Source organism: Manacus vitellinus, unplaced genomic scaffold (genome assembly GCF_001715985.3).
Source record: "Manacus vitellinus isolate BGI_N305 unplaced genomic scaffold, ASM171598v3 scaffold_53_pilon, whole genome shotgun sequence".
Classification (NCBI taxonomy): Eukaryota; Metazoa; Chordata; class Aves; order Passeriformes; family Pipridae; genus Manacus; species Manacus vitellinus.
Window position 1 is genome coordinate 728730 of NW_021940637.1, and position 21621 is coordinate 750350.

General features: G+C 48.8%; 1 long non-coding RNA gene across 1 annotated transcript; it reads left to right on the forward strand.

Annotated features, from left to right (window-relative positions):
• Nucleotides 1–449: 449 nt before the first annotated feature.
• On the forward strand, nt 450–3004 carry LOC108641170. The gene is made up of 3 exons (XR_001921802.2): nt 450–556; nt 827–863; nt 2706–3004. It is a non-coding gene; the product is annotated as an uncharacterized LOC108641170 (long non-coding RNA).
• Nucleotides 3005–21621: the final 18617 nt, after the last annotated feature.

Genomic DNA, 21621 nt, shown 5'->3' on the forward strand with positions numbered 1-21621 from the left:
CCTTCATCATGACTGGAATCATAATGTCCATGATTCACATGGAACGCTTTTTATACAAAGCATCAAGATAAAAATAAAACGAAGAGGGAAAAACTTAACAAGAAACTTGTTTCGTTCCCTACAAGATGGATAAACCAGGACGAATGTAAACAGCTCAATTTGACCCAAATATTTTTTCGTTGCTGGGTAACCCCACAAAAAAAATGTTGTTATCTCACTAGCATCTGTGGAGATTAGATGGAAGGGAACTTTAAACAAACATTCACTGTCATCCCTTGTTTGAGGAATTTCAGCCCGGCCACAACTCTTGGGACTGCTGCTCTTGCAGCACCCCAATCCCTTTCCAGAGGGAGCAAACAGCTGAGGAGGGCAGGAAGCATCTGTAATATCTCCAACACATGGGCATGCTGTTGACATGAAGGTTTACGTGGAACATTTGGGTTTACATGGAACATTTGGGTTTACAGCTTTCCAAACTCTTCCAAGAGAATGATGGGGCTGCTCTGGGAAGGCTCTGAGCAGGAATCACAGGCTCAGGCCTTGCCTACAGCAGGAGGTGGGAGGAGGGGTAGTCACAGCAGATGGCTGTGAGCCATTTTGGGTGGCAGTAGGCACCCGCCGAGGGGCTCAGGCTTCACAACCCACACTGGCTGCCATATGTTGCGACAGTGGCTCATCATCACACAGGACACAATTTATAGCCTCTTTCATGGCTCAAAGTACCACACTACCTCTCACTGCCCTCCATTAGTACAATCATCTCTCCACCAAGCATCTTCTAGTACCTCACTATCACGTTTACTGATTTTTTTTCATGTTTCTGTAGGTGGAGGGAGATCTGATAGATCATCTGAGAGATTCAGGTACGAGGTTTTAGTCTCATTTGTGCTCTGGAGGTCAGGCCTGCTTGCTCCTTTACTCCCTCCCAACAGATAAGCACTATCTCAACAACACACAGATGCTATTAGAGATCACCTTGGCCACTGCTAAGCTGTGCAGCATTCCTGCCAAGTGCATCCCTGAGTTGGAAGCATGTGGCAAGCAAGGCTGTGCCAGTGACACTGGGAGCTTGGAACAGGTAAGGTGGGAGATTATGGCTCTGAAAATAGCAGTACTTCCAGCAACAGCAGGCTTCCTTGTTGAATTCCTCCTGGAGAAACTCAGGGAAATGAGAGCAGCAGGGAAAGAAAGCTCGGGAGGTGGCAGGATGGAAATCAGGCTTCCATCAGCCAGGGCTCAGAGGGAGAGGATGCCACTGGTACCTGGCAATAGGCTGCTCTGACACTGTGCACAAGGGACAGAGTGAAGGTACAGCATTGCTGTGCTCTTTGTGCCCGTGTTATACAGCAGCAGCAACATAACCCCAGTGCTGTGGCCTCATGGCAGGGCAACCCTGCAGCCCAGGGAGCTCCAGAGATGGGGACAGTAGGATGCCTTAGCCCAGCCTGAGAGCAGGGCCTCAGGTCCCCAGGATGGGGGATTCTCTCGCACCTCTGGAGGACCCTTTGTACAACATGACAGTCTGCTCAAAACATGCAGTATCAGTCACATACAAGTTCCTGGGCTGGACCTTCTGCCCCATGAGAGCAATAAGTGTGGTCCGATCACCACCCTGTCACCAAAGGGAGCAGAGCACCCTGAACCACTGGTTTATATCCCACCTGGGTCAGCCCAGCTGCCAAACTAAAGGCTCAGACAATTTGCTCTGTAAGGGTCCTTAAAATATCAATTCAGCACAAGCATTACAGCTCCCACCAGGCTCTGAGGGAGGACAGTCATCCACACTTGTGCTAGGCAATAGCGGTTGCATCTCCTGGATTTATGGAGAAGCTGGGATATTTTTAACATTTTGAAAGAAACAGCCACACAGTGTTGGTTATTTTAACTCAGTACAGTCCACACATTCAGGCCAGCCCTACATGTCCATTTGCTGGTGCCCAAGCCCTTCTTCCACAGCGACCGCTGACTCTGGCCTGCTTTTGTCTCCCAGCTCACAGCAGCTGCATTTTAATCCTCAGGTGATGCATCTCCTCGCCAGGCACAGCCAGAGAGCTTCCTGAAGGAAGCAATTACAGAAATTGAGCTCACCCAAACAATTAAAAAAGCTGAGATATATGCCAAAGCTTCAGGTTTTCCCTCTACTATGCCTAGAACCTGCATCAGACCAAAATGCACCAGTGGGAGCAGACTTTACCCTTCTCCAGGTGCTGCCTGAGCCTCCACCCATGCTGACAGCTCTCTGGGCTAGCCCAGAAGCTCCAATTCACCAAGGAAGTCAGCACAGCACAGCTATCCTATTTAGACTGAATCAACCAGTTCCATAAAGGAAGTGGTATTGGTTACACCAGTGCAGACTGGAGCCTGGGAGCACAATTTTCAGCCCTGGAAATCAGAGACTTCTGTCTGCTCACAGCCTGCTAAAAAGCTGTGTTCCTCCTGCCCTACCTGACAGCTACACACACAGCCAGCTCCATAATCCCCAGCAAAGCACATCTCAGCTGCAACTTAATCTGAACTTCTACTTCAGCTCTCGCCGACAGCTCAAGTGAAAATGAAAAGCAACTGATAAAGGAAAACCCACAAAGTGCAGCAGGTGGTGAGGGGGCCAGAGGCAGGGAATGTGACTGGAAGGAGCAATGCACTGCTAGATCTGTGCTGGCAAACATTAATTGCTTTTCAAGTATTCCAGTGCTTTCCTTCCCCAGTGGCTGCAGAGTTTCTGCTCGCTCTCCAGTGACTAAGGAGGAGAGGAAAACCCAGAGTGTATGAGAAGACCAAGCCCAGGAACTGAGCATCCACCAAGTGACCCCACGGTGGACAACAAGAAGCTTCAGTGACCCTGAATGAAGCTGCTGACATTTCTTTTGAGCACCATTGCAGAGCAAATCTACCAAGTCACCTCAGCCTTCTCTGGGGGAATCTGAACCACTTGAATTTCTACTCAAGCACATGATTTGCTTCTGATTAGAGATATGGGTAGGAAAAAACATAAATAAAGCAAGCACAGCCCAGATGTTTTGCCCCAGATTCAGCTGCATTTCCGAGGCTCTAAAGAACAGAGGAATGACCTTCTCCTCTGTCCTGCTACCCCCATGCCCCTGGATCCAGTCACTTCCAGCTCTCAGAGATGGGCCCCACTGCCAGTCAGCACATCTTCTGCTATCAACACCCTCATTACAAAGCTGGCTTTGTGCATCCCTCTGCTGCTTTGTGACCTGGAGAGGCCAGGACTGGTAAAGCACAACCACCACCAGGTACCACTCCTCAGCTGTCACAAGTATCATCTACAAGTGTACCCATCCCCTTCAACCCCTCCCTACAACAGTCCTGAGCCAGCACCAGGCTTCAGGTTCAGACCCCCAACTCTTCAGCAGATCCCCTCTGTGAGAATCTCACCCAGCATCACACATATGATCCCATAGCAGCCACAGAAGAGCAAGTTAATAACCTGTCTTAGCTAAACCTTCCTCCAAGTGGGCAGGAATTGGTGCTGCCATTTTTGCTGCCGTTGTCATGCCAGCACTGTAATGTTTTTTATGAGATCTTAGAGGAAAGGGACTAAGGAAATGGCATCTCATCCTGCCTTTCCATAGCCAAGTCTCATCACGAGAGAAGGGAAAAAGAGGCATCATCATTTTTAACACAGGAGAAAGTAATTGCTGCTACAGCAATGCAAAAAGCTCACCTTCCACTCAGCACAGCTGGTCAGCACCCCAAAGGCTGCTGTAGTGGGGGATGATCTGGGACTGAATGCTGTCATTGCCTGCAAGGAGACAACCAGGATGTTGTGAGCAAGGGGGGCCTGAGCCCCAGATCACTCCTCCAAAAGAAGAGTGAAAAGCAAGTCCCCTGAAGCCCCTGTGACAGCAACACATCCATGGCCACCGTGCAATCAAGCCACTAGGGTGTGACAAAACATCACCAAGGGGACGTGAACAAACACTCACCCCATCACCACGGGAGTGCTGAGGAGCAACAAGCCATTTGGGGTCCAGGAGAGACACTTCAGGGGCAGTGGCCAACAACACAAGGCACGTACTGCAGATAGGAAGCTGTCGTGCCTTCATACACACTGCCCTGTTTCCCTGAAGACCCAATTCCAAGCCCTCCAAAAATCAATGAGATAACAAGGAGATGAGTTGCAGCCAATATGGATTTGTCAAGAGCAAATCACATCAAGCCCATCTATCTCCTGCCTGTACAACAGGCTTCCAGCAGAGCACTCCCTGTCAGACACCTCCACTTCAGCAAGGCTTTTGGTGCTGCCCAGTCTGCCGTTCCCACAAGCAAGGAGGATGTGGGCTGAAGAGAAACAGCAACAAGGAAGGCATAAAACTGCTGAGAGAGAGGGGTAGAGGGCAGGTATAAGTGGTGTCCTCTGCTACAAAGGAAGAGCATGTTGACAAACAGGATTTTGGAGGTGCCTGTCACATGCCCACCATCTTCAGAGCTTCTGCTACTGGCCCGGATGAAGGAGCAAAAAGGAAACTTATTAAATTCACAGGCAGCATGAGGGTGGAAAGAACTGCAGGTTCTTTTAGAAAACAGGACTAGAAGATGCTAGTATCTCAAGGAATCATCCTCTTTTTTTCCCAGGCAGATACAATGGCCAGGTTTTTCTCTCCAGCAGGAATAATCAGCTGTCCAAGAACGAGTGTCCAAATAGAAAGAACAAGTTTTCAGGGACTCGCTTCACTACTCTTGCCTATCAAGGGCTACTGATGCTACAAGGACCTGTGGCCTCTTGCTCTTAACCTTATGACAGTACTGTGTAGGGTTCAAGAAAGACTAGCAGCATGTTGCATTAGGCAGACATCTACTCAGAGATCTCTTTCCTAGCAGCTTGCAAACAGAATCAGTATCAAGCCCAAAGGCCCTGAACAGGATCAGAAAACATGAATTCCCACTCCCAGGCTGCTCTTTATCTACTGCATCACTGTCACCTTGTTGCAACTGGCACATCGACTGCCTCTTCCGAGAGCTGCTTTCAGCAGGAGAGACGTTCCTGTGCCAGCAGCACATCATGCTAATGCTGACAGCCAAGCACATGCCACATCTCACTGCTGTGCACACCATATATGTTTCATAAAGTTGTCTCAACTGCCTGCTCAGACCCTCCCCATAACCAGCTGCACCTGATTCTGCTGTCAAGTGACCTTCCCCTTCCCCTGTGACGACTCACACTGTTTTAACCTGTACTCTCTGCAAGACAAGGACTTCCCATCTCCAGTTCAGTTTGTCACTAGAAGCAAGCAAAGCACAGGTGCCTGCAAAAATAATGAGCCAGCATCTCCAGACGTGGCTCTTTTTATGGAAAACCATGGCCAAGCCCCTGCAATGAGCTACATTTGTGGCCTGCAGGGAAGAGACACTTGAAGCCATTCTCAACATGAGAGGGCTTTTCCCTTTGACCATATATTTGGTTTATCTCAATGTAAGCTGGTGGGGAACTGGACCTTGCAGCCTTGGGGACACTGATGTTCCAGATAAGTTCATTCACTCCCAGAATAAGAAAGCAGAGTTTCCAAATAAGTGACATTTCTCTTCCTTTAGCAGCCAATTGCAGGGAAGACTGTGAAGTAGCAGTGGATTGATCAGGCTCCTGTGGAGGTGACTAATGGGAAGATGATCCAACAGCTACTGCAGATGAGTAGATGGCATTGCCCCCCACAGCTGCCTTTGCAGAGAGACCTCCCTCACATGTAATGAGGGAATCCTTGTACCACACTCACCCTGTCTACATCTCCCAGGGACATATTTTTGCCATGTGCTCCAAGAATCCAGGATGGGAAGCAAACACTTGAAATGAAAGCAGGAGAATCAGGTCATGGAAGGAAAGTCAGCATCACACTTCAGGTTCAGAAGCACCCAGTCAGCTGGCAAAATTCTCTCCACTGGTGTGGATGTGAGCAATGGGTATTGACAAGGCAGATTACAGAGCATCACCCAGGCTGCAGGCTTTTAGCACCCTGTGGAGCATGATTGAATGCAGTCTTATCCCCCCAAAATAAAGTCTGAAATAAAACATTGCAGCAGGAATTATAGTGAGACTTGGGGCCATCCTGAGGCAGGTCTCTTCATGGTGAGGGGCAAGACAACCCATGCATCAGGATCTTAACCAAATTTAAAGAAAGGTCATGAGAAGAGACAAAGAGGATGAACTGGCGTGTATTTATGAGCCAGCACAAAAGACAGGAGGAAGATCAAGCTGTAAAAGCAAGGCATTAGCACCTCTCTAATCAGCATAAATCTGTGAGGATCTGCCATCTCTCTCAGCAGCACTTACTGCGGTTTCTCTCCTGAAGGATGGGCTATACAGGTACACCTGTACACACTCCTTCAAACTAAGAGCTCACAGCATCTGACAGCCTTGGAGCAGTGAGGTGAGGCTCCACAGCCTGCCATTGCATTTTCCCTTCAGAAGAGCCTGGGCATCATTAACACCGCTAAAAAGCCTCTGATGTTTAAAGCAGGACTGTCATCGCTTCTGTCAGTGACACAGATGCCAATGCCACAAGGGTGCCCTAGAATTCAGACAAGGTCAGCTGGGAGCTGAATAGAAGATACAGGCTGTGTAAATTCACCTCAGAAATGGCCCTGAGCACTGGAAGTCAGGGGTTAGTGTGTCACTGGCAAGTCTGTTCAGTTCTTAGGTTCCTCACACCCCTTGCTGCCATCAAGATACTACGTCAGGGCACCTGTGATCCACACTATTAACACCAGGATGTCAGCTCATCCCTGCCTGAGAACAGCAGCACAGCCACAGTTATTCATGCCTTTTGCCACCTCTCAGCTAGACCACAACAACATGACAGCCCTGCAGCATGTAAGAAGCTCTATCCAAAATATGCTCTGCACCCCAAGTGCTCTGTAATCCCGTTACCACACCCACACCAAGCTGGTCCCCTGCCTCCCAGCAGGATCCAGAGGTTCAGGAGAAACCTGACCCAAGGCTTTGGCCCTCATGTCCCTGCAGCCTCAGCAGCAGAGCTAAGGCTGCTTCCCAGGGTGGAGTCCTGGGCATGACACATGGATCACCACAGAGCACCAGCAGATCCCGAGGGCTGATCCCATCCATCCACAGTAGAACCTCCTCATCCCACCTGGAGCTGTCACTGCCCAGGGAGCACAGGTTATCAGACAAGAACAGCTGGGTTTCTTTGTGCTACCTGGTCTGACAGAAATGCACCACAATATGTGAGTTTAAAGGAAATACTCTAGAACATGACTTTCCACTGCAGGCATTTAACCCCGGGGATGACACTGAAATATCCAGACCCTGAGAGATGCAGACACGTTCACTGTCATGCATGACTCAAATATCTCAGTTATACACCCTCAGAGCACAGGAAGCTCTGTCTGCAGCCCACACTAATGGTGGAGAGTTTATGAATTCTCAGTCAGCCTGCTCAGCCATATCAAATTAGCATGGGAGTTGTTTGGTTCCTTTGGAACAGGACTGGGACAGGTTATTTGGAACAGGACAGGTATTACAGACATGAAGGAGAGAGAGGTGAGCTCTGCACTGCAAGCAGTGATTATCATGGCATGAAGTGACACAAAGATATGGTGTTTGAGCCTCTGCTGAGCTCATACAGTTCTCTTAAGGCTTCCCTCCATCATCTGTAAAGACAAGGATAACTTGGCTCACCTATCAAATTCCTATTTACATCACCTAAAAAGAATAAAGGTCTAGTCCCATGAGGTTCTGATTCACTCTGCTGAAGGTGCCTTATTCTTTTAAGACAAGTTAATGGGAGCTGTGATACAAAGCAATCCACCTTGTCTGGATGTGCTGGAAGAGATGACTTATGAAGAAAGGCAGCCTCAACACCTCACCTTGCAGACTCCCAAACATTGCTATAGGCCTTTTCTCTACCTGCCTCTGCCAATTTTCACCATGAGCTGTACTACATTATTATCACCTCTCTAAAGGTTCATCCTCATGCTCCAAGCTCATCTCAGACTGCTTAAATGCCAGCCGGTGCAGGCAGAGAGCCATTAGCACTGCAGTGCTGTTATTGCTGCTGCCTGGGCTGGAATTAATGCTGCTCAGCCACAGAGCAGTGAAAATATTGACTTTCCAGCTAATCAAACCAAATTCCATGAAAGCTACAACTTCAAACTTCAAAAAAATCCATCAATGATTTATAAATATTTGAAAGCGCCAGATTGATTGCATCTGGATTACTGCTGCAGAGGGGGCTCAGGGCTGGCTGAGGAGGAGATGGACTAGACAGCTGCTCAGACCTAATGTCATGTATCACCCTGCACCACCAGGACTGCACAGACCTTCCCAGCCTCAGAGGAGGAGCACTATATCCCAGTGCTGTGTTACATGTGTTGGTGTAGCCCCACTGGCTCCAGAGTGCCCAGCCTAGAGGTAGAATGCACCATCCCAGCTGCTGGAACCACAAAGATTAGAAGCCTAATAACCTGGTTGTTCAATTTCTGACTCTGGAATAAAAAAAATAGGTATATTCCAACCGCCTTCACCCATTTCCTGCCTGCCAATCAGGTTGCTGGCACCCCCAGAAGATGCCAAACTTCAGCTGGCCTCAGGGGAAGTGAGAGGGCTTTTTAGCCTGGCTTTCTCTACACCCAGCCCAGCCATCCTATCTTCATGCCATCCTTCCAGACAAGGAGGAGCATTTTATTATCCTAAAAACCTTTCCAAGGGGAACAAAATACAGGAAATTATGCAAGATGCAACAAGTCAAGATGATCTATTTTTATTTCACCCCACAGAGAATTCCAGCTTGGACAGGGGGAACTTTTTGGAAGGAAACACAATAAATAACTTCAGTTGCATCGCAGGTGGTCTGTGCTGCATAGAATTTGGTTTGCAAAGCCATTGCAGGCTGCCTTTGTCCTCCAGGTCTCTGGAGCTACATTTGTACACAAGAGAAGCCAGCACAAAGCCCTCACCTCTGAAACCATATATCCAGCACTTGAAATCAGGAGGGGAAACAGAGGCCTACAAATCTTATCCTGAAACACAAAACTCTCCTCCTTTAGCAAATGCTGTGAGGACAGAGTCCTTCAGTGCAGGGCACACAGGTAACAGAAGAGGCCCAAGACGGGTGCAGGGGCTGTGCTGAGCCCAACCTCCTACGGCTGTGCCTCAAACCTCAGCGACTGCCCTGGCAGGAAGCACAAATGCTGACTGAAATGCTGTGATTTCAGCATTCAGAGTCTCTCCTCCATAATCCTCTCTGTAATCCTGTGAGCTAACACAGCTCCACGCCGCAGCCTCTCCCTTGGTGACTCCACGGGGTCTGCAGCTGGGAGAGCTCTGCACCTGCACAAGCCTGGTCTTTGTACCAGGCAAGCAGCAAGGTTCAGCCCTCTCCCCAGAGGCTGGCAGTATTCTGTCAGACATGCCAGGAGACCCAGCTTTCCCAGGAACACTGTATCTACTTCCACATGGAAAGGCACGGGCATGAAAACCTTAGTTCACTGAGTCAGGTACCTCATGTCCCTGTTGTGCACAGAGTGCGGTGCAGATGTGCTGTCCCACACCATAAGGGACAAATCTGCCCCTGATCCTTTATAGAGGCAAAGCTCCCAAAGCCTGCCAGCTGCTTGAGCACAGACCCTGACAAGAAGGAAAACACTTGGCTGCCAGCTTTCTCCAATTTCCAATCCCCACCAAGCTCAAGATCTGGGCAAAGGGCTTCTCCCTTCCTGGCATCAAACACAGTGGACAGGGCACCTCAGTACTCAAAACACTGCTTGCACTGTTTGGTTGATGGCTGGATTTAAACCATGACACACTGAAAGAAGGAAATTAAACCACTCATTTCTTTCTCACCACTGAAAATAAAGTAGGGCCCTAAGGTAGTAGTTCCAGACACAAGATTCGAAAACATTCCTTGCCCATAACCTTCCTGGAGCAAGCCTTCCCATCTTTTCGCACCAGAGTAAAGATATCTTAAACACAGCTCATTCCAGAGCACTGCTGGTTCCTCCCCAAATGCCTAAGAATAGTCTCACCCTGTATGTATTTAAAGATTTTTCCCTAATCAGGAAAGAAACAGGATAATCACTTGAAGTAATTTAGTGAACTAGTTAAGATTCACAAAAACATCAACTTCATTTGGCAGGATGGCACATACATCGGTGTGACCCTCAGTGCCCATGTCAGGAGTCTGAGGGCAGGGCTGCATCTCAGTTCTGTGCCACTGCAGTGCCACAGACGGGGGTTCCTGTACCACAAACAAGGATCACAACCACCACGACAGCCAGCAAAGCAGCAAACACACAAATACTGCCTGGGTTTTCTGCCACAGCTGCCTTGGCCAGTGACACTGCATGAGGAGGAAGAGGAGGAGAGGTCCCTGGTAGTGCCACATAACCAACAGCACTTGTCTCAAATGCCCCCTCCCCTGCTTTCCAGTCCTTTTCCCATTCCATTCTTGCTGACCACCTGTCCAAGGTCAGCTGCTTCTCCAGCCCTGCTGCCTGCACACACACATTTCTCACCATCATCCTCATCCTCACTCCCAAGGGTGAAATTGTTGCTTTGCATGAAAATCAGAGGCCAAGGTTGAAACTCGGACTCCAGTTTAAGTAAAAGCTATTTTAAAAAACTCCTATATACTCCTGAGTTTGCTCATGGAAATCAATGGCATGCTAACAGATGTACCAAATATCCCCCAAAGTGCATGTGTCAGTGCATTTCTTCCTTCAGAGATCATTAATGGCTCACAACCAAGGTCAGGAGTCAAGTCTAAGACTTTGCTGCTGATAAAAATGAGAGCAGCATTTTGCAGTGACACAGGGCACAACCTGCCCAGCTAATAGACTCACAGGAACTCCACTCCCAGACCTCCAATCCCCCAATTTATAAATAATAAATTGCCATTTTAAAGCTGCTCTCTAGGAAGAGCATCCTGAACCTTCCCCGCCCCTTGGAGAGTGCAAACACAGAGACAAGATGACTGAAACACAGCGGATTAAAATAGCTGTAACTAAAATCAGCTCCAAAGCCAGAATAAAAGCCAAGCACAATGCCAAAATCTTCTGGAGAAAGAAAGGTTTTTAGCAGAGAAGGCCTAAAATGGGTAGGCCTGGCACCAACCCCCCTCTCCCCTCCAGCCACTACGAGGAAAGGCACTCGGTCACCATAGAGACAGAGCACAGGCACGATGCTTCTGTCCCCACTCTGAAACCTCCGTCTGTCCCCACTCCACAGCCTCCGTCTCCTCCGAGGCTCCGGAGCAGATGGCAAGCTGTGAGCAAGGGAAGGAGGGACTGGTGAAATGCTGCATGTAAATAAGACTGCTAAACACTCCTGTTGTGACTCGGCAGCAGCCGGGCAAGGCTATTAAGAGGCTGCTGCAGGCAAACGGTCAGCCAGCAGTAATGAGCTGGCCACGAGTGACTGATTCCATGTCAAGGTTGGGTGCTATCGATCAGATGTGCAGCTGCAGTCCTGCCACTTCAGGAAAGATGGGGGCTGATGGATTGCCTGCAAGGCCCACACCACCAGGAGAAGGCAAGGGAGCACAGCGTCCCAAGAGAGGCCAGGACAGCACCACGACTTTGGGCAGGAGCCATCCCAAACACCAGGCTTCTGCCCGTTTCCAGAAGCAAATGAAGATGTTCCCTTTGCCACTGTCCTGATAGCCTCTGGAGTATTCCCACTCCTGGTGCTACCAAGTGCACCATATCCCAGCTCAGCTTGCAGGACCTGGGGGTTTGAGGTGAAGGGTCTGCCCAGCATCAGTCATTAGATCGGTCACCAACAGTTATGGAATTCTCTGGGCTTGAGCTCTTCCACTCCTCCCTTATACAGCCTAAAAAGAGTGGTGATAGTCACAGCTCAAATACTCTATTTAAAGGCTGCCTCGAGGACTAGAAGTTAATTTTAAAACTGACCTAAGCTCTCTGCCATAGTACCTCAGGAGGAGTCTGGAAGGGTGGGGGTACTGCTAATGCATGTCTAGAGAGCGTGTGTTTTACCTCCCAGCTCTTATTTCTCATTATTAATGTCAAGGTTTTTTAACAAAATTTGTCTTGGTCAATTAACTCAGACGGGGATGCTTGTGTAACATTCCAAATAAAGCCAGCCACATCCTGCGCTCGGAAAGACAAGTGAGCATAGCTCAGGAAACCAAGGAATGACAAGGGCAAGGCATGACTCACACCCACCCCACTCCCACATCCCAGAAAACAATCCACCCTGCGAGCCTGGTGAGGACACTGATACCCCAACAGGCTCCACCTTTCCCCATAAGAGTTCTCTTTGCTCTCCTGCACACCAGGGCTAACACCTGCCTGCGGCACAGAAGATAAAAAAACCTGTTTTGAAGTATATTTGCCCAGCTAATCTACAACAAAAGTCACAAGGCAATAACATCGTTGCACGCTGCAGATTGAAAGAAGGACTCCTTTTTCACTGGAAGGTGTTACTTCTGCATTGAAATATCTCCTGGTTTGATTTTTATCAAATTTAATCACAGCGCATTGACATTTAGGTACAGTCAGACCTGACCAGGGCCATCAGGGGCCTCTCAACATCTCTGCAGCTGGGTAAGGATCACACTGAGGAAGCTGGGCCCAATTCCCCAGGTTTTAGTAGTTACACTCTGCAGTGGGTCACTTCACATGATTTGTTTTCCTTGCCTGGATGACCACTGCTATGGAATTGTAAAGCAGTGACCAGCTGGCACCTAAGAGGGATGCAGGAAGAGATGTATTAATCCTAGACTGCTGAATGAGTATGCTTCCCTTCCCAAAAGCACCTCAGGCTGTTCCCAACCAAAAAACACTTCTTGTATCAAAGCATCCAAGTACTTTTCTAAACTATGTCACATCCAAGAGAAAGGATTCATTCCAGGGAAATCTGGACAAAAAGTAATGTAAAACTGCTTCAAAGATCCAAAACAAAGTGTTTTACTATGAGAAATTCATCTCTCAGCTGAAAAAACCTTTTACCAAATTCATCTCAAATTTAGGGTGCTCCCAGGAGCTGTACTTTCACATAAATAAAAAAGTCATCGTACAAACAGCGAGGAAGGATTTCTGAAAGCCATCGTCTGAACTCACCACTTCTTCCCAGGAATGCATTCACAAGTATATTTTTTGCTATGGGAATTACAGCACATGCCATTTCCAACCAGAACATGCACTAGGAGCCACTAACATCTCGAATTATATGGACGGAGCAGGCACAAAACAGTGGGTGCCTGGAGCAAGAATCGCCTCCGGCCTCCCCTCAGTCCTTCCTCATCAAGTCAACCACTAATGAAGACTCACAACAACCAGTCTTGGGGGAGCAGCCCCCACATGCTGCGTGGGCAGGACAGACTCTACCACAGACTGTCACCTGGACTGACAGACACAGTGGGACCAGGAGAGGGGACACTCCTGCAAAGCACCAAGATCTGCGCGGGATAAAACTTGCGTGGAGAAAAGCAACGTGCTGGTAACCAGGAGTGCCCAGCCCTGCACTAAATGGCTGGTTTGGGCGAGTGGTTATTCACACTGACTCTACAATTTCATATTCCAAGCAATGGAAATAAGGATGGCTCTACACATTTTGGTTTTAGGCCATCACCTAAAAGCTGGATCCCAAGAGCTCTTGCCAACCATTGACTAGAAATCCCAGGGCACAGGTCCAGAAAGTACCATTTTTGGCCACACAAAGCCCACTAAAATTCCTCTCACAATCACCCTTTTCCACGCCAGCCCCTCCAGCAGCTCATTCCTGCCCTCACAACACGCTTGCACAGCTCTCTGTGCTCGTACAGCTCTCAGGAGCTGTGTTTTACAAACAGACATGATGAAATATCGAGTGAAGCCTCAGAAACAGCTCCATCAGTGGAACCAAGGGAATCCTGTAGGACCTTCTCAAGCTGCCTCCACAAACCACCCCAGGCACACATCCCTGCTCAAAACACTTCCATACATGCTCCCTGTTTGAGGACTACCAACCTCAGCAGTATTTTAGCTGAGGAACTGAGGCTTCATTCCAGCTTTGCACTGCTCATACCTGCACAGACCTGTATGGAAGCTCCATGGCTGTGGCTTCTCTCTGCCACAACACACCTCACCCAGTCCTTTGAAGGACAGGGACACTTACCCCATCCCAAGAAGCAGCCTGACAATTGAACTGGAAGCCCTGTCGGTGAGAAGACATCCCATTATCTGCACCAGGACACATGAAAAAGTGTAGATAAGCAAATAAATAAATACATACCAGTCGCTAACCTAGAAGTGCAGAAAGATTATTGCTTTGATTTACAGTACAAACTACAATTTGAAGAAAAGCAAGACTGATTTCTACTAATTAGAATCATAGAATCACAGACTGGTTTGTGTTGGAAGGCACCTTATAGGTCACCTCATTCCACCCCCCTGCCGTGGGAAGGGACATCTTCCACTATCCCAGGTTGCTCCAAGCCCCATCCAGCCTGACCCTGAACACTTCCAGGGATGTGGCAAACACAGCTTCTCTGGACAACCCGTGGCAGTGCCTCACCAAAATTCTCTCCCTTTTAGTTCATTCAACAGGGATGTGGGAATCACACCGAGCAGAACACGAGCTGTAGCTGCTGCACAGGTGTGGCAGGTAAGGCAAGAAACACCTGACAGAGGTTGACTGTGCCCATCCAGCAGCCCATTCATTAGTGAATCCTGCCTCAGGCTGGCCTGGCTAAGCTGGCCCTTGGCAGCACAGCCCATCTGCAGTGGATGGCAGCGGGCAGCTCCCCAAACCCTTCCTTATTAACTGAGAGCACAGCATCACATCCCGTGGATCCCCAGAGGATCTCCCCGGGAGAGCACAGCCCGCCCAACCCAACACACAGGCACTGCCTCTGTGTCTTTCTGCTGCCAAAGTCGAGTGCTCTGGATGAGAGGTGGGATCAATACCACACTCCTGCTAAAACCAGTGTTGAGGCCAACGATTTGACACTGACTGGAAGCAGAAGTAAAACTGACCTCATCGATTTTCATTTTCCAAGCAAAGGCAGTGAGTAAGGAGGAGACTAGTCTTTGCCAAGAGCAAAAGACTAATTTGGTGGGGGGTTTTCTATTTTTAATTATTTTACATTTAATATCCATGCTCTTGATCCCACAGAGATTTAAGATTTCTTTGGGCCTGCACACTTGAGTAAGGTTGTGTGTGCATTTAAGCGACTGTGGGATCCAAGACCAAGTTGTTACCAAGTATTAGGTAAGCAGATTTGCTTAATAGGATTTTTAATTTGCCATTATCCCTTTAAAAATGTACTTGTTCTCTGCTAAATAGCAATAAATTAGCCTAAAAGCAATCACTTATATTTTTTTAGCATCTTGGAAACATCTCAATACCTTTTACCAATCGCAGCCACTCGAGGCCAAATCAACTGCCACACGTAGATCTTGCAGGGCCTGATTTGAAGATGGGGATCTTTACAGCAGAAAGCTTGAATTTTTCACTAACTCACTGAAAAATGTATTTATAATTTCAAGTGGGAGAGGAGATGCACAGGCGCTCTGCAAGGAGAATTTAGTCTGTTGAAAGGAAGGATTCTTTCAGCAGATTTTTGTACCCTGCCCACCTACCACCCTCCCTGCCATCACACATCAGGAAACAGAGTTGCACACAGCCCAGCCCTTCCGAGGATGCTGACACAGCCTCCCTCGTGCCTGGGCTTTGGCATAGAGGTGCTTGGAGCCTGGCTCCTGATAGCAGTGCCTCCCCCTGCACTACACCACAGCATCCCAGCTCTGGAGGCACACACTTCTCCCAGGGCAGAGATGCAGCAGACCCAGCCCAGGCCTGCCTGTATCTTTGGTGCTGGCTTCAACAGACAAGGACGAATCCTGGAGGAATCAGTATTTCACAGGGACTGCAAACCTTTCATCTGAGGCTTGACTGCTTCCAGAGCTCCCTCCCTAAGTTCAGAAGGGTGTTAGCTCCTGAGAAGAGGCTGAAAAGATGACAGACACTAACCAGGCACTCACCTCCAAACTGTGGCACTAAAACCTCTAGATTTTGGCACTCCTCTCCACCATAACCTGCAGCATGTATCCCAACCCATTTCACTCCCAACACTATCCCTGGAGCAGCATTACTGCAAAGGCAGGGAGGGGAAAGAACAGCAATGCCCAGAGAGGCATCAAGGCTGATCCACAGTGACAGAGGGAAAACACAACTACCTTTCCCCCCAGAGAGCCACGTCCCAGCCACGCTGCTGACCCCTCTCCCCACCAGACCAAGCTGCTCGTTTCAGTGTAGCTGGATGGTAATGAAGCACTTGGTGGAAATAGATTTTCTGTTCTGCCTGGCCATGGGCTGCTGGAGCCAATGTCATTAGCTATGCACGGCTAGCAGGCAGCTCCTTCATTAGCAGGCCACTCGTCTGCTCCAGCCACCTACATTATTGGTTCAAAAGAGTGTGCCCAGCCATTATTGCCCTCACTAGAAACTCACCCTAATTGGCTTAGGAGAAATACAGGTTAAGAGCACGAGCAGCTCTGCAGCTAGCACAGTTTTGCCAAGTCATGATTTTATGAGTTCAGGGAATTGCATACCCTCAGGTCTTGGAGTCTTCGGCTCTGCACTTAACCTCGCTTTCTGAATCAACTGAAGGAGATGGGATGCTTCTAACCCTCATGGCTACAGGGGGGAAGAATGGTCCTCAAAGGGCTGCAAGCCAAAGGGAGTAAGCTCACTTGTTATATTCTCTTTATTCTGTGACTCACACCATTTGCAGCCCGTTTCCCAGGAAGGAGTTGGTAACATAACTTCCACAAATGTGGATAAACAGGTACATTTGCTCCCCTGCGCCCAGGAAAAAGCCAGTCCCACAGCCCACTGCCCCAGGCAGTTCAGCTTTCCTTGCCCTCTGAAGCCAAGCACAGGCAGAACCACCCCTGAGGACAGGGAGCTCCTGTCCCCTGGCACCAGGTCAGGGCAGCCCCTCACTGAACACCACCAGCCTGCCCCTGCTTACAGGTGGGTGGTGTGGCTCCATCCACCATCACAATCCAACTTGAGAGAGAGGGGAGGAATGAGGACTAGGGGAGCCCTCCTCTCCAGCCACAACCACCACCAAAACACTTCCAGCAAAGCATACCTTCAGTTCCAAGCTGTTCCTCTTCAAATGATCAACCATTCACGGTCCTTCTCAGGAGGGCTTAGCAGGAACCTCACCACAGGCTTCTCCCCCTGAAGCTGAAATAACATATCAGAACTCCCCAAATTTCTCCTTGCTTGCACACCTCTCCCCAGCACCCCAACTGCCTCAGCTCCTCCCATCAACAAGGTTTATTGCCTCATTACCAGTTCCAGGTGCTGCAATGCTCACCTGGCATCAGAATTCCTTGGTGATCATCCCTGCCAGTGCCACCTGTTTTCAATTACCCCTGGACTGAGCAAGGGACTGTATTGGTGGGCTACCCCCACCCTGGCCTTTCTACCACTTGAAATTTTGGTATTAACATATCTCTGATTTCAGCTGCCTCTCCTTTCCAAGCCTCCTGCCTGGGGCACGGCTGGATTTCAGCCTGGTGTCCCAAATTCACAGAACTGGTGAGGTTTGCCCAGTTTCCTGGGGCCCACACTCTCAGCAGACACTCGACTTCATTTTAGGGGTCTGTCTGAACCTTCATAATGAGTCAGGGCTGAGCTGATCTGCTGAGAACTCAAGCAGACTAAAATGGATGGGAGAACTAGCACTGTCAAGATCATCTTGCAGCCTATTTCTTTCTTCCACCATTCTGATAAAATTCCCTGCAGATTCTAGAAGAAATTTAATTTTTTACACTGATGTATGACACAGAGGAGTTATGCATTTAGGGTTTTTTTGATAGCATTGCTCACGTAAGCTTCCCTTTACTTCTTGTAATAGTCAGTGTCTCGCTCTCTGGATGGAGACCAATATATAAAACAAACCTTGCCCATCTTACTGGAGCAGATTAGAAATTTTTCATCAAAGCATTGCTTACCACTAAAAAAAAAAAATAAATCAATTTTATTCATTTAAATCAACACATCTCAGAAAATACTAATGTCACACAGACTGTTCAATAGCCTTTCCATTTTAAAAAATGAAACAAAGCATTTTGATAAGTCTAAAACGCCCCGTTCAAAATGATTTTTCCAAACAAAATCATTGTGTTTGTATTTTAAAAATACTGGCAATCTGCGAAGGCTGAAATAGAAACGAAATGTTTAATTTTGGAAGAACATATGCTTCATCAGAATTTTTAACATTCATTTCGGAGTCGAGAGAAAAACCGACACCACAGACTTTCCTGTCAGAAGGAAAACTCGCTTCTTCCCCAGTCCTAATATTTATCACTTCTGCTCGGTGGTAACAAAATGCAGAAATACTTTTCACTTCCCGTGTGACTGCAGGGAGCAGATCTCTGTTAAAGAGCTGCCGCACGTCAGCCTAGAGGCGGCTGCACTTGAGCCCTCTGCAGATCCCTGGTTCTGCGGGAAAGGCTTTGGCTCTGGAGGGGCAGCCCTGCGGGGACAGCAGCCTCCTGTCCCGACCGGCCGGAGCAGCAGCGATAGATCAGCGCCGCTGTCACTGCTGTCAGCGCCCGGCCCTTAACGCGCAGAGCGATGGGTCCGCTGGGGCTGAATTAATTGAATCCCAGTCCTACGGGCATCCTCCAGAGACGGGAGTTGGACACAGCAAGCCGTGCCTTTGGCACGGGAACGCCCGCTTTTGTTTGAAAGCACCTCTTTCCCGGAATATGTTTAAAAGTGATTAGCAATTGGCGCATAAACAAATGACCGAAAGCTTTGTTATGCATTGTAATTCAAATGTGTGGTTAGCACGTCTCTGCTGCTCTCCCTTCACCCACACTGGGAGAGACCAGAGAAAGGGGCTGGACACGGGCCTGGGTGAAGCTGCTCTGCAGTGACAAGACAAGAGCAAGCAGCAGGAGCAAACATCCTTCTCATCTGCCCTCCAAAATACAGTCCCTGGAATGACCTGGCAAATCCAGCTCTGGTCTTTCAGCCTGGAAAAGCAGCGATGGACAATTAGTGTGTGTCTACAGGAGCAGGACTGAGGCTCCCATCAACCTCCCATGAGCCAGTGCACAGCCAGGGATGGAGAAGGGGACACCTCTGCCAGAGGAGATAACAAAATCCACTCCTGATTTGGTACAAGCAGCTCCAGCTTTCGCACTGGAGTAAGAGGCAATAAGTTTACACTTCATGTCCCATTGAGCACCAGAGTTAAAGGGCTTTTTGGCATGTGGAAAGAGGAATGCTTAAAATGAAGCATGCATAAGAAATCCTTTCCCACCCCTGTCATGACCACGTTGATGGTGAAAATACCAAGTTCATAGAATAATAGAACTGTTTGGATTGGAAGGGACCTTAAAGCTCATCTAGTTCCAACCTCCTGCCATGGACAGGGACACCTTCCACTAGACCAGGTTGCTCTAAGCCCCATCCAACCTAACCTTGAAGTTGTTCCAGGAAAGAGGGGTGGGTAAGTTTGCAATCTCCACCAGTTCAAGTGCTCCTGCAGCAAAGAAGTGTGCTTGAGATGTGGGGCCTGCAGAAAGGGACAGCTCTTGCCAGAAGAAAAGGATTATACAGTCACCTTATAGACTAATTAGTCACCTAATACAGTCACCTAATATAGACACCTAAAAGTCAGGTGTACAATTAACACAGCCACAGTCTCCCAAGGGTTTGGCAGGTACACCAGGTTCCTACACCCCAGCAGGCTGCAGGGCAGGAAGGGACTGACAGTGTTTGCCTCCTGTCATATCTGCAATTTTCCCTTTTCCTTCAAGAAAAGGAAGAGTTGTGTTCCAATCCTTATACAACTGTCCCCAAGCAGTGCCCACTCCACTGAGATCTGGGCATTTCTGTCTCTTCTGATAGTGCCTGTATCCCTCAGAAGGACACAAAACGCCCTCGGCACGAAGCAGGCTCTGCAGGCAGAGGCAGGAGCTTTGCTCTCAGCAGCTGGTAGCACTCACCAGCCCGCAAGGCCAAACGTTCTGAGCAGCCTCTCTGAAGTCATGGGGACTCACATGCCTTGGCAGCAGTGGGGGTCCCCCAAACACCCATGCATTAGCCTGCTCTCAGGGGACAAACAGCTTCTGAGTCATTTCACAGCCTTCAAACATGGGCTTTGTGCACTGGGCTATAAAAAGATGGGGAAAGAAGTCTTGAAAACATTAGGTTTTTTCATCTTTTAGCAAGGTGGCATGGGAAGGGGTGGGGATCGTGTGTCTCAGTGGTGCAGCAATTCATGAGGCCCACAAGCTTCCCTGAAAGGAGGAAAGGCAGCCCTAGAGAGATCAATCGCAATTTTATCTACCCTTTTCAAGTTCTCATTTCTTTTTATCCCGTACTGCCAGATAAAAATCTCTGCCTCAAACATGGGCAAGGAGATAGAGCTTTATTATACTATTCCAAAAACACTAGATGCTGTAGGCTTCGCCCTTTTATGAGTTCACTTTGCTGGCACTCCTTTTTCTGCCCCCCCCTCCCCAAATCTCTTCCCTTTAATATTTTTTCTCTCCAAATCAGAACAACAGGCACAAAACTAATTATGTGATATTTCAGATCCATGTTGTGTTAATGGCACCAGATCGCGTGTGACATTTCCGACTTGTTAGACTATTATTCTCGCTTATTGTTATCTCTGCTGCTCTGAATACAGGCTCAGGGTTTTATATCCCCCCCATGCACCGGGCTCCCACCCCCTCCTTCCCTCTCTTGTTCTCATTTATCAGTGTGTGAGGATCTGTGGAATATTAAACTGGGCCATGCTGGGCTGCTCGCTCTGCCCGTTGTGGACTCTGGTGGAAGGGAAGGTAGAAATGGCAGAGCAGGGAAAAGCAAATGCCAGCAAGGATTTGTGGGGAGAAGCCATCATAGCAAGACTCAGTCCAGGGGGATCACTTTGACTTTAGGTAGAGCTATGTCAGGCTGTGAGATGTCCATCCCTCGGGTGACCTTCTCGTGACGGCTGCCCATCTCACCCAGCTTGTATTTTCCAAGGATGGACAGGAGTCCATGGGAGACTGTTCTGATGTAGCTTCATCTCCCCAAAAGACAGAATTGTTCCTTCTGCTTAGACCCGTGGGTCTGGCCTTAGGCTGCGCAGGCAGCACATTTACCCCGGCCTTGAGCCTCTCTGCTGCCTCTCAGAGGTGACGGCTGGTAGGTCACGTCCCACCTACAGCCTCTGCTGCTGACCATGAACCCAGAGAGGTCCTTTAACTCTGGGCACAGAGCTGGAGGCCGAGGTCCAGAAGCACCAACAGCCCAGCGAACATCAGCTGCTCTGCAGCTGCAGCACGAGGCAGAACAAATGGCAAGAGCTGATCAGGGGGTGCTGCTGTCCCCACACGCACCAGACAAATACCTGCGATGCCACCTCAGGGATAGGATTTCCTAAGGGAATATCACGGTGCAGCTGTTGCCCCTTTAGGGCTAGTTCATGGTCCCAGGGGGCCAGGGGAATGTGCAATAGTTTTAGCTGTTCCACACAGTTTTAGCTGCTCCTTCACCTGCCTGAATTGCTCCCATATCCTGATGAGTGCTGAAGGTATTGGCCCAAAAGCTGCCATCCTTTTGTTTCACTTCCTGAATGATTGTGCTCCTGGGTCTCTTTAGTCATACAAACACAGCAGCTGATT